This window comes from Parasteatoda tepidariorum, chromosome 3, assembly GCF_982258835.1.
Source record: "Parasteatoda tepidariorum strain Cologne lab strain chromosome 3, Ptep-v5.0, whole genome shotgun sequence".
Taxonomy (NCBI): Eukaryota; Metazoa; Arthropoda; class Arachnida; order Araneae; family Theridiidae; genus Parasteatoda; species Parasteatoda tepidariorum.
The window spans coordinates 87,668,560-87,681,784 of record NC_141757.1 but is presented as its reverse complement, the minus strand read 5'-3'; positions in this window follow the sequence as shown (position 1 = coordinate 87,681,784).

The following is a 13,225-nucleotide window of genomic DNA, read 5'->3' as shown; positions in this document are numbered from 1 at the left end:
GGCAGGTATGCCAATTTTTTTTTGGCTCTTCAGTATATTACCATATTCAACTGTTTTGAATTGTTATGATCGTGATTATAAGCATCGAATCTTCAGTTGGAATTCAAAATTGTCCAGACAACCCGTCATTTACACCCACATTTAATTCAGAAAAATATAAAAATAGCTTTCACCCCTCGATTTAAATTCTAATTCCTTACAAACTAATTCTAACTAATTTCAAACTAACACAAAACTATATTGGCTCAATTCTATTTTAGAAACTGACAGTTGGTAATTCTGAAATTCTCCATTTACCTGTTACGGTGAAGCAATATTAAGCAAAACGGAAAATTTGTTTCATAAAACTTTTGTTTAAAAGTTATAAGTGAAATTCGAAAACAGAAAGAAATATAAGATGGAAAATTTATTGCAGACTTCTAAATAAAAGTGAATCAATATCAAGTTTCTGAGATTCTCAGTAACTTTAAAAGAGAAGTGAATAATAATATCTTCCAAAAAAAATCGATCTTTTTCAAACTCGCAGAAACTAAAAATGGAAATCTTAGAGAATGTGTGGTTGCTTTCTTCGGATTCGTTCATTAACTATTCTCTTCGAGAATGTATAAAAATTATTTTTCTTAGAATTATTTCTTTGCCAATTTGTAAAAGACGAAATTTATTCTTATTTCTTTCTTTTAAAAGAACTGCTAAAACTTTTGAATGATAAATTCCATATTGTATGAAAATATATATTATTGCATAAAATTTATGATTACTATTTGTGAGAATTTATTAATGATTACTTTAAATAGGAAAGGGCAATAAGTTATTGTAGCTATCGTCAGAGAATAGATTTATTAAAACTTAAGTTCTTAATATTTAATGCTAGTTTTTATGATTTGAGTATTTAATTTAACATAACTTCTATACATAATAATAAACGCGGCTGTGTGTGTGTCTGTAATCACAATCTATCGCCCCAGAAGCCTCGCCCAGGCACGAAACTCGGCACATAATTGTGTTTTGACATAATGAAGAAGTATTTTTTTTCTTTTGCAAAAATTTGGATTAGTTTTTTAGTTATCAGTCATTTTGTAAGAAAATCTATGCTTTTTCGTCTTCAAAGAACCATATTAAAAAAAATATTAAAAAATGCATATACTTTTCTCCACTCTTATAAATGTATGCTAATGCGAACCTTACAATCGAAATATTAATTTTCGACAACTGAAACCAATAATATACGAAGGAATTAATAATTTAATTGTAAGCTTCGCATTAGTTTACATTTATTAAAATGGAGAAAAGTTTAACTTTTGTATTAAAAATGTGGCAACATATTCGATACGTAAATAGAACGCTTCGCTTTGATATATTTGTCGCTATTCATAATTGTTATAATAAGTTTTTTCTTCTTCTTTCCACGCTCTATTTTTTTTTCTTAAGCGAAGACGATAATTTGTGTAGCGATATAGAAATAGAAATTGATACCATAAAAAATTACATAGAAATAGAAATTGATACCATAAAAAATTAATTCGTTTTCGTGTTCTTTTCATGTATTTAGCATTTTAGTTCTTTTTTTCTTAAGCGTTGTAGCTATATTATATATAAAAGCATACGATGCTACTAATCTTGAGATTTCCTGCTATGTTTTAAAAAACTTTATTTGTGAAAACCTTTAGCGTGGCGGACAGCTGGCCGCCTTAGGCGGCTAGTATATAATAAATTAAAAAATTTTCTCCTGTATTTAATTGATTCTACATTTAAAATTTATTCGGCATTTATGTAATCTATATCCTCTGCTCTTGCTTTTAGAAATTTTGTGTTTGAAGTAGAGTTTTTAAGCTTACATTTCTAATTGGAAGTTTTTCATTTATACAATTCTACAAAAAAAAATTTCGATAGTAACATTTGAAAATGTAAGAAAAATTTTAGTTGGTATTTAAACATTCTAAAGCTCATTAGGATACGTTAAAGAAAGAACAGCTTTCTTATTAAAATAGCTTTTGATTAACGTACTTGATAAACGAAGTTGTGATTAACGAAATTTTTGATTAACATACGAGTAACAGAATATGATTTTTTAGATAAGGATTCAATATAAACAACGATAATAGCTTCAACTGTGAGTCAAGCTTGAAGCTTGAGTAAAGTTGAAAATAAATTTAAATAATTGGCTTTAATAAATAATTTATTTTTAATTCCTTATAACAAATTTGAAAAAGCAAACATCAGTGCTTATTTCTTAGATAAAAAATATATTTAACGCAACAAAAAAATTGACTATTATTTTTGCGTTAGCTTGGAAAAAATTCCGAACTATAATCTTATAAAATTTTAATATTTTAGTAAAGAATTACATCTGGATTATTATCAGATAACGGAATACTAATTAAAACTATAGAGGAAGGCGTTTACCGCTGATGAAATTTAAAAAAAGAAAGAAGAAAAGATTGTTTAAAGAGTACTATTTCCGATGATAACTGGAAGTCAAAAATCATGACTGAAGCTAATATTTTACTTTAAATCGTCATTGAACTGCCGACCCAATTTTGCGTTAACAACTACTTATCTTCAATTCCCCTGGAGCCCTGGAACCCCTGGATCAAGCATTGGAAGAAATTTGCCTTAGCGTTGGAGAAGAAAACGGCGAAAACCTCCCATGGTTAGTCGGGGGCGGTATTCATATCAACCAGCCATTGCTGAAAATTCATCTATTGAAGAAGGAATAATAAATAATTTTTGCCTCATCTTACGCAGCTTTATTTTTAAATGGCTTAAACAAAGATACGCTTCTCTTAAGCCAATTAATGCAAGTAGAATAAACACTTATATCATTGAACATTATTAAAATCTGATGCAAAAGCATGGGAAAATTCTAACGCTAGAGTCTTTTTTTTTCTTTTGCACATTTAAGAAAGTATTATCAAAACTGCTAGAATATTTTTACATTTACTATGCTCTTGGCTCTTTGAAAACAACAAAAAGCTTTGTAATTTTTGCTAAAGTGCTTTGGTAATGATTTTAGTAAAATTAAGTATAAAATATGATTTTAGAATATGTGATAAAATTTGGAAAATTTGGTAATTTTACTATGATACCCTAGAGCAGGGGTCGGCAACCTGCTTGTCCTTAAGGGCGCAATACTAAATTTGAGAATCACCGAAGGCGCATATTTTACAGATAATCATGCACAATCCTAAACTCAACTGACTACTTGCTGTATATCACCATTTGACAAGAGTTAAGTAAATCGCTCTGGCTATCATACATTTACATTAGTCCAGCGAGGGCGTATTAAAAATCGATCGGGGGGCGCCATGGCGCCCGCGGGCGCGCGTTGCCTACCCCTGCCCTAGAGCATGGCATAAAAACTATTTATTCGATTAAATTTACTTTTCAGTTTTGTAATTTTTACTAAATGTGCGGTAATATGAGCTGTAATTTTGAAAACTGGAATTTCCATTAAACCATTACCATATGAACGGAAAAATTACCAAATAAATGGTTTAAATACCGTTTGCTTTGCATTTCATTTTTTGGTTTTGTTCACCAGAATTAAAAGAGTTTTTTTTAAATAAATGTCACTACCATACAGCACGTGTAATTTGACAAGAGTTTTTCCTCCTTGCATTATCCATCGAGAGAATTTGAGTCCGAATTTTTTTTTAACGTTTTATAGATGCAGTTGTAAAAGTGGCTGACTTCATCCTGTCCAAGAATGACATTTAAAATAAAATTTAAATGAAATTTGAAAAAAAATCAGCACTTTACACTAAAAACTGTTATCCTCCTCTACTACTGAATATTTTTGCCTATATATTTGCACGTACGTGGCCCTCATCATTTACCTAAGCCGCAAAATATTTAAAAATCATAGTATAGAGCATTTAATTTAAGTGATCAGAGCCTACTAAAAAATTTAAACCTTTTTTTTTTTTAATTTCTTTAACAATTATTTAAATTTAAACGATGGCATTTTAAATATGTTTTGAATCTGTTTTAATAGCAAAACAGATAAAACATGGATAAATTTTAAATAAAGAAATAAAAAAATTTAAACATTAAGCAAAAAATTCATCATTCCACGATTAAATTTCTGGGGAAAACCGAAGGATCAAAGCTAAATTTTCTCTACATTTGAATAATAATGAAATTTAGAATAAGATGAGATTTAATGATAATGTTGGTGTAATACGAATACTTGTCAATGAATAGCTCTAACAATCAGGTTTATGCAGAAATTCTAGTTATTTAGAACGATAAATTTCTTGGCGTAGTGATTCCAAGAAACTAAAATTCTCTTTAAGTCAATGTCCCCTTTCCAAGAAATCACAATTCTCTCTTGAAGAAAAGAATAAATAATTTTCTAGTGTATGGCTGTTTTCTTAGAGAAAATCTATGTATTGATTGCGATGACTTTTGTAGAAAGAGTTCATTGATTTTAGCTGCAATAATTCTACCATATTTCTCTTAGCTAACATTTTCATTAAAAAAGATCGACTTTTTCAAAAAATAATTATTATAATTCATAAATATCACAGTGAATGTAAGTGAAAATTTCAAAGCATGAACTTTTAAGTTTATATTTCAAAGTGAAAATAAAATAAGGTAGACATTAAAAATAATGCAGAAGAAGCTAAGCACTAGAAATACGAGTGCTTAAAATGAAAACATTTAAATGTGAGAAAATGTTTAATTATATGCACTTAAACTTTTTGAAATACTGACATTTAATTATAATTACTATGGAGGCTCCATGAGCCAAGATGGCTCAGGAGATAGAGCGCTCACCTTCCAGTGAGGTGAACTGGGTTCGATTCCCAGCGATGGCTGGTCGATACGAATTCCGCATCTGGCTTACACCAACCACAGTGCTGACGTACAAAATTGTCAGTGATAGAAGGATCATGGGTTAGAGTCTCCTTGCCGTCAGGCTTATCAGGGGAAGTTTTCATGGCTTTCCTCTTCATGTAACGCAAATGCAGGTTAGTTCCATCAAAAAGTCTTCTGCGAAGGCAAATCTCTCCCAATACGTGATCTAGGAGTTCCCTTGTCATCTGGATTGGGTTCAAAACTACAGGGCTACGTAGATTGTGTCGGCTGTTCAACGACGTTTATAAAATAAAGTATAGAGGCTTCATAATGCATATACAGTTCGCAAAAAAGTGAAACATTCTGAATAACTTTTGATCTAATGAGCCAATTTGCATGCATTAGGACTCAATCTCAATAGCATATTTAGGACATTGCCTTAAATATGCTATTAAGTTTGTGCATTTAATATTGTTGAGTTACGAAATCAGGCACAAAAATGTACTTTATCCTAATGAACATACCTTTTTTCGATATATTTGGAATTTTGACTCTCAAAATATGGGGGCAAATGCCATCTAGAAAATATGGCACTAATAAGTTAAGTCAGGAGAGCTTTCAAAAATAGTGATCTCTTAAAGTAATGATATGAATGAAAAGAAAATTGACCGCAAATATGAAATCTGTTTATTCAAAGATCCCTGCAAAAAGTAATTATTTATAATTGTTTGTTATTTTTGATTATTTGAATTTTATTAATAGCCGAAAAATTTTTAACTTGTGAGGTATACAAACTTTTACATCAACGTGATCTACGTAATTTTAAATGAATGGTTGGCAAAAAAATTCTATTCCAAAAATTCTCCCTAAAAATTTTTGAGGAAGTAACATTTCAAAATTCAACTATTCTAATCAAACTATTTTAGTCTAAATACAGCAAGGAAATACGCTACTGGTTTCCATGAATATTACTAATTGTCTATATTTATTATTTCTTCTTTTGATTTTTCTATAATTCATAATTAAGTGTATAGAGAAAAATTATTTACCATACTAAATGTTTTGCACACTAGGGTTTTTAATGTTTTGGTTCTAATGCTTCAATATTCTAAGGTTTTTAATCATTAAGCAAGCTAAAATAATTGTTTCAAAATAAAATAATTTATTGTAACCTTTTAAAAATTACAAAAATAAATTTTCTTTGCAAGAGACTATTGGACAAATATAAATGATTAAATATATCTTTCAAAATCAGCATACTCCAATAAATATGAAAAAGTAATCATATGCACATATTAATATACACTACCGGTCAAAAGTTTGCAAAAATTTTGAAATCTACAAAGAATAGGTCTAGATTCAAATGTTCATAGAACTGCGAAAAATCATTCAAATTGCATGAAAATTTGATATGTTATTAAGTGAACCCACTACTGTTAGTTACATATGATCCAAATACAATACTTTGTTTTTTGCGAACTGAATCCAGCTTTTCATCAAGGATTGTTTCTATGATGAAAAAATTCGTTAAGTTTGAACACTTGCCAAAGTTGCAAAAAAAATTTTTTGTACTTTCTGCTAATAGAAAATAGTTATTTGAACCGTTCTATGCAAGCCCTCAAAATTTCAGATCGATTCGATTTTTTTTGACGAAGTTACAGAATTTTGAAAAACATGTGCACTTTTCTTGATTTTTGAGCATTCCACATATGCAGTCTTTTGGTTTATACATCTTCTACCAAAGAACTTTTTAATTTTAATGTTTTCTATATTTTCAAATAATTAATATTTATTATAAGACAAATACTCTTATTCATTACTATAATTATTATTGTTTATATTCATTGCTTATATGTATTAGTTTTGTTGTGATGTTTTTACTTTACATTAAATTAAAATAAAAATTATAACAATAATTACATAAATAATTCTAAAAAAATAATAACAATAGTATAAAAAATTTTTATTTTTACTAAACTATTTTATTTACAACAGGTCAAATATTTAACATATTCTTATTCGCATTTTGTAATTAAATAAATCAACATTTAAATCTTAGATTCCTCGAACCATCCACCTTTTGCTTTTATTATAGCCTTACAAACGCGTGGCATTCGGTCTACCAAACCATTAATCACTTCAAGTGATATAGAGTTCCATTCCTGTTGTAAAATGTCCCATAACTGATTTCGATTCGAAATATCAGAGCATCGTTTGCAAGAACAAACAGATTTTAGATGAAATGCGACATCTGTGAGATATGGTTTTAATTATATTCATAATAAATTCTTTGTAATAACAATAATTACAGTAATGAATAAGAATATTTATTTTATAATCAATATTAATTATTTGAAAAAATAGAAAACATTAAAATTAAAAAGTTCTTTGCTAGAAGATGTAAAGACCAAAAGACCGCATATGTGGAATGCTCAAAAATCGAGAAAAGTACATATGTTTTTCAAAATTCTTTAACTTCTTAAAAAAATTTTTAATCGATCTGAAATTTTGAGGGCTTACATAGAACGGTTCAAATAACTTGTGATGCCAGAATTGGCATACACATATTTATTTTCTATCTTTTAAAATATCCTTCATTACTTAAGCTTATTTTTATTAATAGAATTACTTTTAAAATAAATCAAAAACTTAATCTTTTTAAGCGAACATAAAATATTTATTTCTTCTCTTCCAGATCAATGTAACGGATACTTTCTTTTTATCTCATTATTATGCAGACATATAAATTCACTGTCGCCTCTAATCGAAAACAAAAATCTATTTATAACTTTTGATTCTAATTTTCCAACGGCTAAATGTTTCGGTTGCATGGTTATAATAATTCACATAAATTTGTTGGCGACTCGTGATCGCCAAGGTGTTCTTTTTAACCCATGTGGACATGCTAGTTGGCTTTGTTTTTGGCTATGATATATTATGATAAATCGCCAAATTTTGGATCTCCTACCCATACTCTTTCTCTGTCCGTTGAGAATAAATATATTCACTTTTAATTTCAAATTGGTGGAGGCTGGGGGCCTTTGGGCCTCCCAGTCTTAATTTTCTAACGGTCAGAAATGTTCTGGCTTTATGATCTCTCAATAGAGAGTATTCTTATTTCATCCCTTTAAGGGATTTCTTATTTTTTTGAAGAAATGGCCATTTCATAATTTACAAAATTATGCTTAATAAAATCTAAATTTACATTCAACGATTTGTACATCATTTCCTGGAAACGTTATTGTTTTTATTCATTCAATATTGGCCAAAATGAACATTCATAATTCCACTATACATTAACCACGCCTAATGAAGGAAGCAGCAAAGCTTTTCATCATTATATAAAACTGGTGCCTAATGACGGGGAAACGTATCTTTGAAGAAAATTGCCAACCATGTATAATCCATATTCCTATTTGCATCCTGTTTGAAACTCCAGCCGATGTCAAAAATCTTCAAGATCCTGATGAATATCTAATCTACTACTGTACAGCCCTGCCTACCAGTGAGTTTTCCATCAGTAGATGTTTTTAGAAGAAAAACGAGTCTTCTGTGCTTCTCATATTATTCCAAAAGATTGAAATCAATTTCTATGGTTTTTTTTTTTTACCTCTTCAAAAGTGTGAATTCCGGTTTCATCAGTTTCAGTATGTTATTCAAGAAAGTGTTTCTCACTTTGAAAAGATGAAAGTCAACTGTGTGTGTATCTCTCAACAGTGAAATTTTTTTTTCTTTCTCTCTTTCATCAAAATCGGAGAAAATTTTTTTTTTACACTAACTGCAGTGCCTTTTTTTTTTGCAGTAAATTTTTTTTAAAATTACACAATTATAAGATAATTGCATTTAGTGCTTTTCAATTTCTAACTGACTATTTTACAGATTCAGTACTTAATATTTTCAATGCATAACTTTTTTTAAAGCAATTATTTCTTATTCTCATTAAATATTTTTGGAATTAATTTTCATTTAATATGAATATCTTATATTCTATTTATTTTAATGATTACAATTTATTATTGCTGTTATATTTTCATTTTTAAAAATGATTATTATTTTTCTTAACTTGATATTTTAATTGGTATAACTATTTTTCATTTTATATATCTATATATAATTTTAAGTTATCTGATTATTAAATATGTCTAAACGTAAAAACAATATAAACTTTCATATCCAACCCTTTGCTGGTGATCCAACCACATTAAAGTTTTTCTTTCTTCAATTAGAAGATTATGTTAAGATAAATTCTTTAGATGAAAAACAAGCTATTGCAACTTTTAGATCTTTAATCTCAGGCAATGCTTTAAAATTTTATATTGAAGAACCTTCATTGGTTAAAATGAAAACACTGACTGAAATAAAACATAAATTTTTGGATTTTTTTAGACAAGATGATAATTCATCTATTTTTGCTTTGAATAATATTTTGTTGAAACCTCAGGAGACAATAAGATCCTTAGCTCATAGGATAAACATAACTTTCCATAAAGTGTATCCTAACTTAAATGATTCAGATGCAATTGATACTTTAAAGTACACGCATCTAATGGGAGCTCTTCCTCATGATATTAAGGTCACAATTTTGAAAGAAAATATTAAAACTTATGAGAATGCTGTTGAAAGAGCACAACAACTTCAGAATATAGACAACAATAACAAGACATAGACAACTATTAACAATCAATTTAAAGGTAATGATGAGATCTTAAATCTAAATTCGGAAATTTCAAATTTAAAAGAGCAGATAAACAATATTGTTTCAAATAATAATGATAATAAAAATAAATCTGAGGGAAAGAGACAATTTGAAAACAAAAATAGAAATTTTAAATCGAAAACTTATTCGAATAGTAGTAATTATCGTAAAGCCCCTTATCATAATAACCAACATACCTTTCGGCAGAATTTTTGTGTTTTCTGTGGCAAGCATGGTCACATTATGAAATTTTGTAGAGAATTTTTGAATATTTCTCAATCGGATGTGCAGATTAATCAACATAATAGAAATTTTCAAACTCGAAGGAACTTTAGAAGCAATAGATTTTATCCAAATAGAAGTTACCAAAATAATCGAGATCACTCGTATAATAATCCTAATTATAATAATGATAATAGACAACAAACTTATCCAAATCCTAATGCCGCCACTTTTAACCCCAATTTAAACTAAATTTTAGCTCAAATAAGGCTGATGCATTTGAGCTATCACCTAATTTTTTGTCATCAGCTAATAATAAGTCAAGCATTAATGAAAAGAAAGATAATTTTACCCAAACAATTAATAAAGTAAAAATGCAAAATGAATGTTGTACTCAAACTAATGAACTTAATGAAATTATTGCAAATGTACACAATGAAATACCTAAACTACCCCTCATTAATGTACAACTTAAAGATTGTTCTGTCCCATTTCTGATTGATTCAGGCTCTTCTCTTTCAATAATTTCTAATGAAACATTTAATAAACTTAAACATAACATTAAATATAAATATATTTCACGTTCAGTTTCAATTAGTACTATAAACTCTAAGGTTTCATTTTTAAGTTGTATTCAAATCTCATTTAAAATTAACAACAAACTATACAAACATACACTTTTTGTTACACATTTAGATAATTCAGTTTTTGAAGGGATATTGGGATATGATTTTATGCTAATGCATAACATTCAATTGTCACCTAAGGGCAATTTTATAACAATTAATGGCGAAAAAGTACCATTAATAGGACAAAAACAATGTACGGATAATGTAGACATTGATTTTGATGGAGATATTGTGTCGGATATTTGTGGAGAGATTCATAATGTAAATAAACAAAATGTAAACAAACAAAATTTGGACACTAAACAAAATGGACAAGCTGTACTAAATCATAAAATTTTGTTGAATCCTGAAGAATATATTTATGCTAAAGTAATAGTTAAGAATCCTTTGAATACTAACGTAATTTTTGAACCAAGAATAGACTATAAAAATATTGAAATATATTCTTCAATACATAATTTAGAACAGGTTAAAAATTTTCATGGATTCTATAACAAAAATAATAAGTACTATGCTTGTAATATTTTTCTTAAAAATAAATCTGAAGAGACTTTGCATTTAAATAAAGGACAAGCTATCGGCCAAATGTATCCTATAGATACTATCCAAGATTATGACTATTCAAAATTAAATTTAAATGATTCTATTGCCAATAATCAAGAACTAGACCAAACTAAAAGACAGGAATTTTTAAATTTAATTGTACCAACAAAAGATATTGTGGACTTAAGAAAAAGGGAATTGAAAGAAGATGATTTCCAGCTAGGTCATCTTGATGAAGCAAAACAAAAGCAATTAAAACATTTATTGTTAGAAAATTATCAAGTCTTTTCAAAATCTTTAAAGACACTCGGGCACACAGATAAAGTAATACCTGAAATTTCTTTTATTCATGATTATCCTATTCGCACTTTGCCATTTCCTGTACCTCAAGCTCTTCAACAAGAGACACTTAAGCAATTGCATGAAATGGTTGAAGCAGGATTGATCGAAAGAAGTGCAACACAGTGGTCTTGCCCAATGCTTTTGGTTAAGAAAAAGAATACTAATGACCCCAAACAAAAACAAAAATTTAGATTAGCTTTAGACCTACGATTAATTAACAGCATTGTTAAACATTCGGCTTACCCACTTCCTAAGATTCAAAATATTATTCTAAATTTATCTAATTATAAATTCTTTTCATCATATGATCTTCCTAGTGCTTTTTGGCAATTGAACCTCCCTGAAGAATACCAAGATAAGCTAGCATTTACAACCCCTTGGGGAACTTTTAAAAATAAAAGATTAGTTTTTGGCTTAAAAACAGCTTCTGCAACTTTTCAGGCCCTTATGGATTCAATAATTGAGGAAACTCGACTAGAGGGAATTTTCGCGTATCAAGATGATATAGTAATTGCAAGTAATTCTTTTGAGGAAACTGTAGAAAAACTAAAGGTTCTCATTTCTGTTTTAACTAAATATAATATAACTCTTTCACCAAGTAAATGTAAATTTCACCTTCAAGAAATTGATTATTTAGGATTTAAAATATCAGAACAAAAAGTTTTACCAATTGAATCAAACATCATTAAAATTACATCTTTTCCTATTCCAAAAACTAAACGACAACTTAAGAAATTCATTGGTGTTTGTGGATATTATAGAAATTTAATACCATGTTATGCTAAGCAAATTCAACCGCTAATTGATTTGACCTCTCCTAAAGTTAAATTCAAATGGACTCAAGAACATCAGAATGTTTTTAATTCTCTACAAGAGGTATTTTTCAATAAACCATTCATAAGACTCCCACAATGGGATAAAGATTTTATTTTAAATACAGATGGTTCAAATTTTGCTATTTCGGGTGTACTTTTACAGGAATTTGATGGTAAACTGTCTCCTGTGTCATATTTTTCCAAAACACTTAAAAATGCAGAAAGAAAGTACCCTGCTATCAAAATAGAATTAATGGCTATAGTAAAATCAGTTTTGGCTTTTAAACATTATCTGTATAATAGACATTTTATTATTTTATCTGATAGTAAACCCCTTAAACATTATAAGAAAACTTCTTCTCCCATGGACTTAACAACTAGATGGTTAATTCAGTTAAGCGAATATTCTTTTACTTTTAAGCACATTTCTGGAGTCAAAAATGTTTTGGCAGATTATTTTAGTAGATTAGAACAAGAACCTCCCCAACAGGACATATGTAGTAATCCTCAATTACTTCAAGTGAATGATGAAATATTTCCTTTTATTGAAAACTCTAATGATGATGAACAAAATTATATAAATAATACCAATGTAAGCAAAGACCCCCTTTTGGAAATTTCTAATCAAACATTCTTAATTGAACAAAAATTGGATAAAAATATCAAGAAAATTTATAGCAATATTGAAAACAAACAATTTAATAAATCCAATCAACATTACTTCATTGATTCTGACACTAAATTATTAATGTATGTGCATATGGAAAATGATAGAGAATTTCCAGTCATTGTTGTTCCTAAATCCTTAATATCTAAAGTTCTTGCAATAATTCATCTTCCACATTTTGGAATTAAGAAAACTTACCAATTTTTAAAATGTAGATATTTTTGGTATGGTATGTATTCAGATACAGAAAATTTTGTTAAATCTTGCCCCAAATGTATGGAAAATAAACATCATAGAATACCTCACGCTCCTTTACAAAATAATTTTATTCCCAAAAGACCATCTGAATTTGTTTCTTTAGACATAGTAGGACCTTTTTCTAATCAACAATATATTTTAACTCTTATTGATCATTTCAGCAAACATTTAGAACTTTTTACATTAACAAAAATTACTACCGAAGCTGTCACTGATTGTCTTTTTGCATATATTTGCACTTATGGCAGACCTG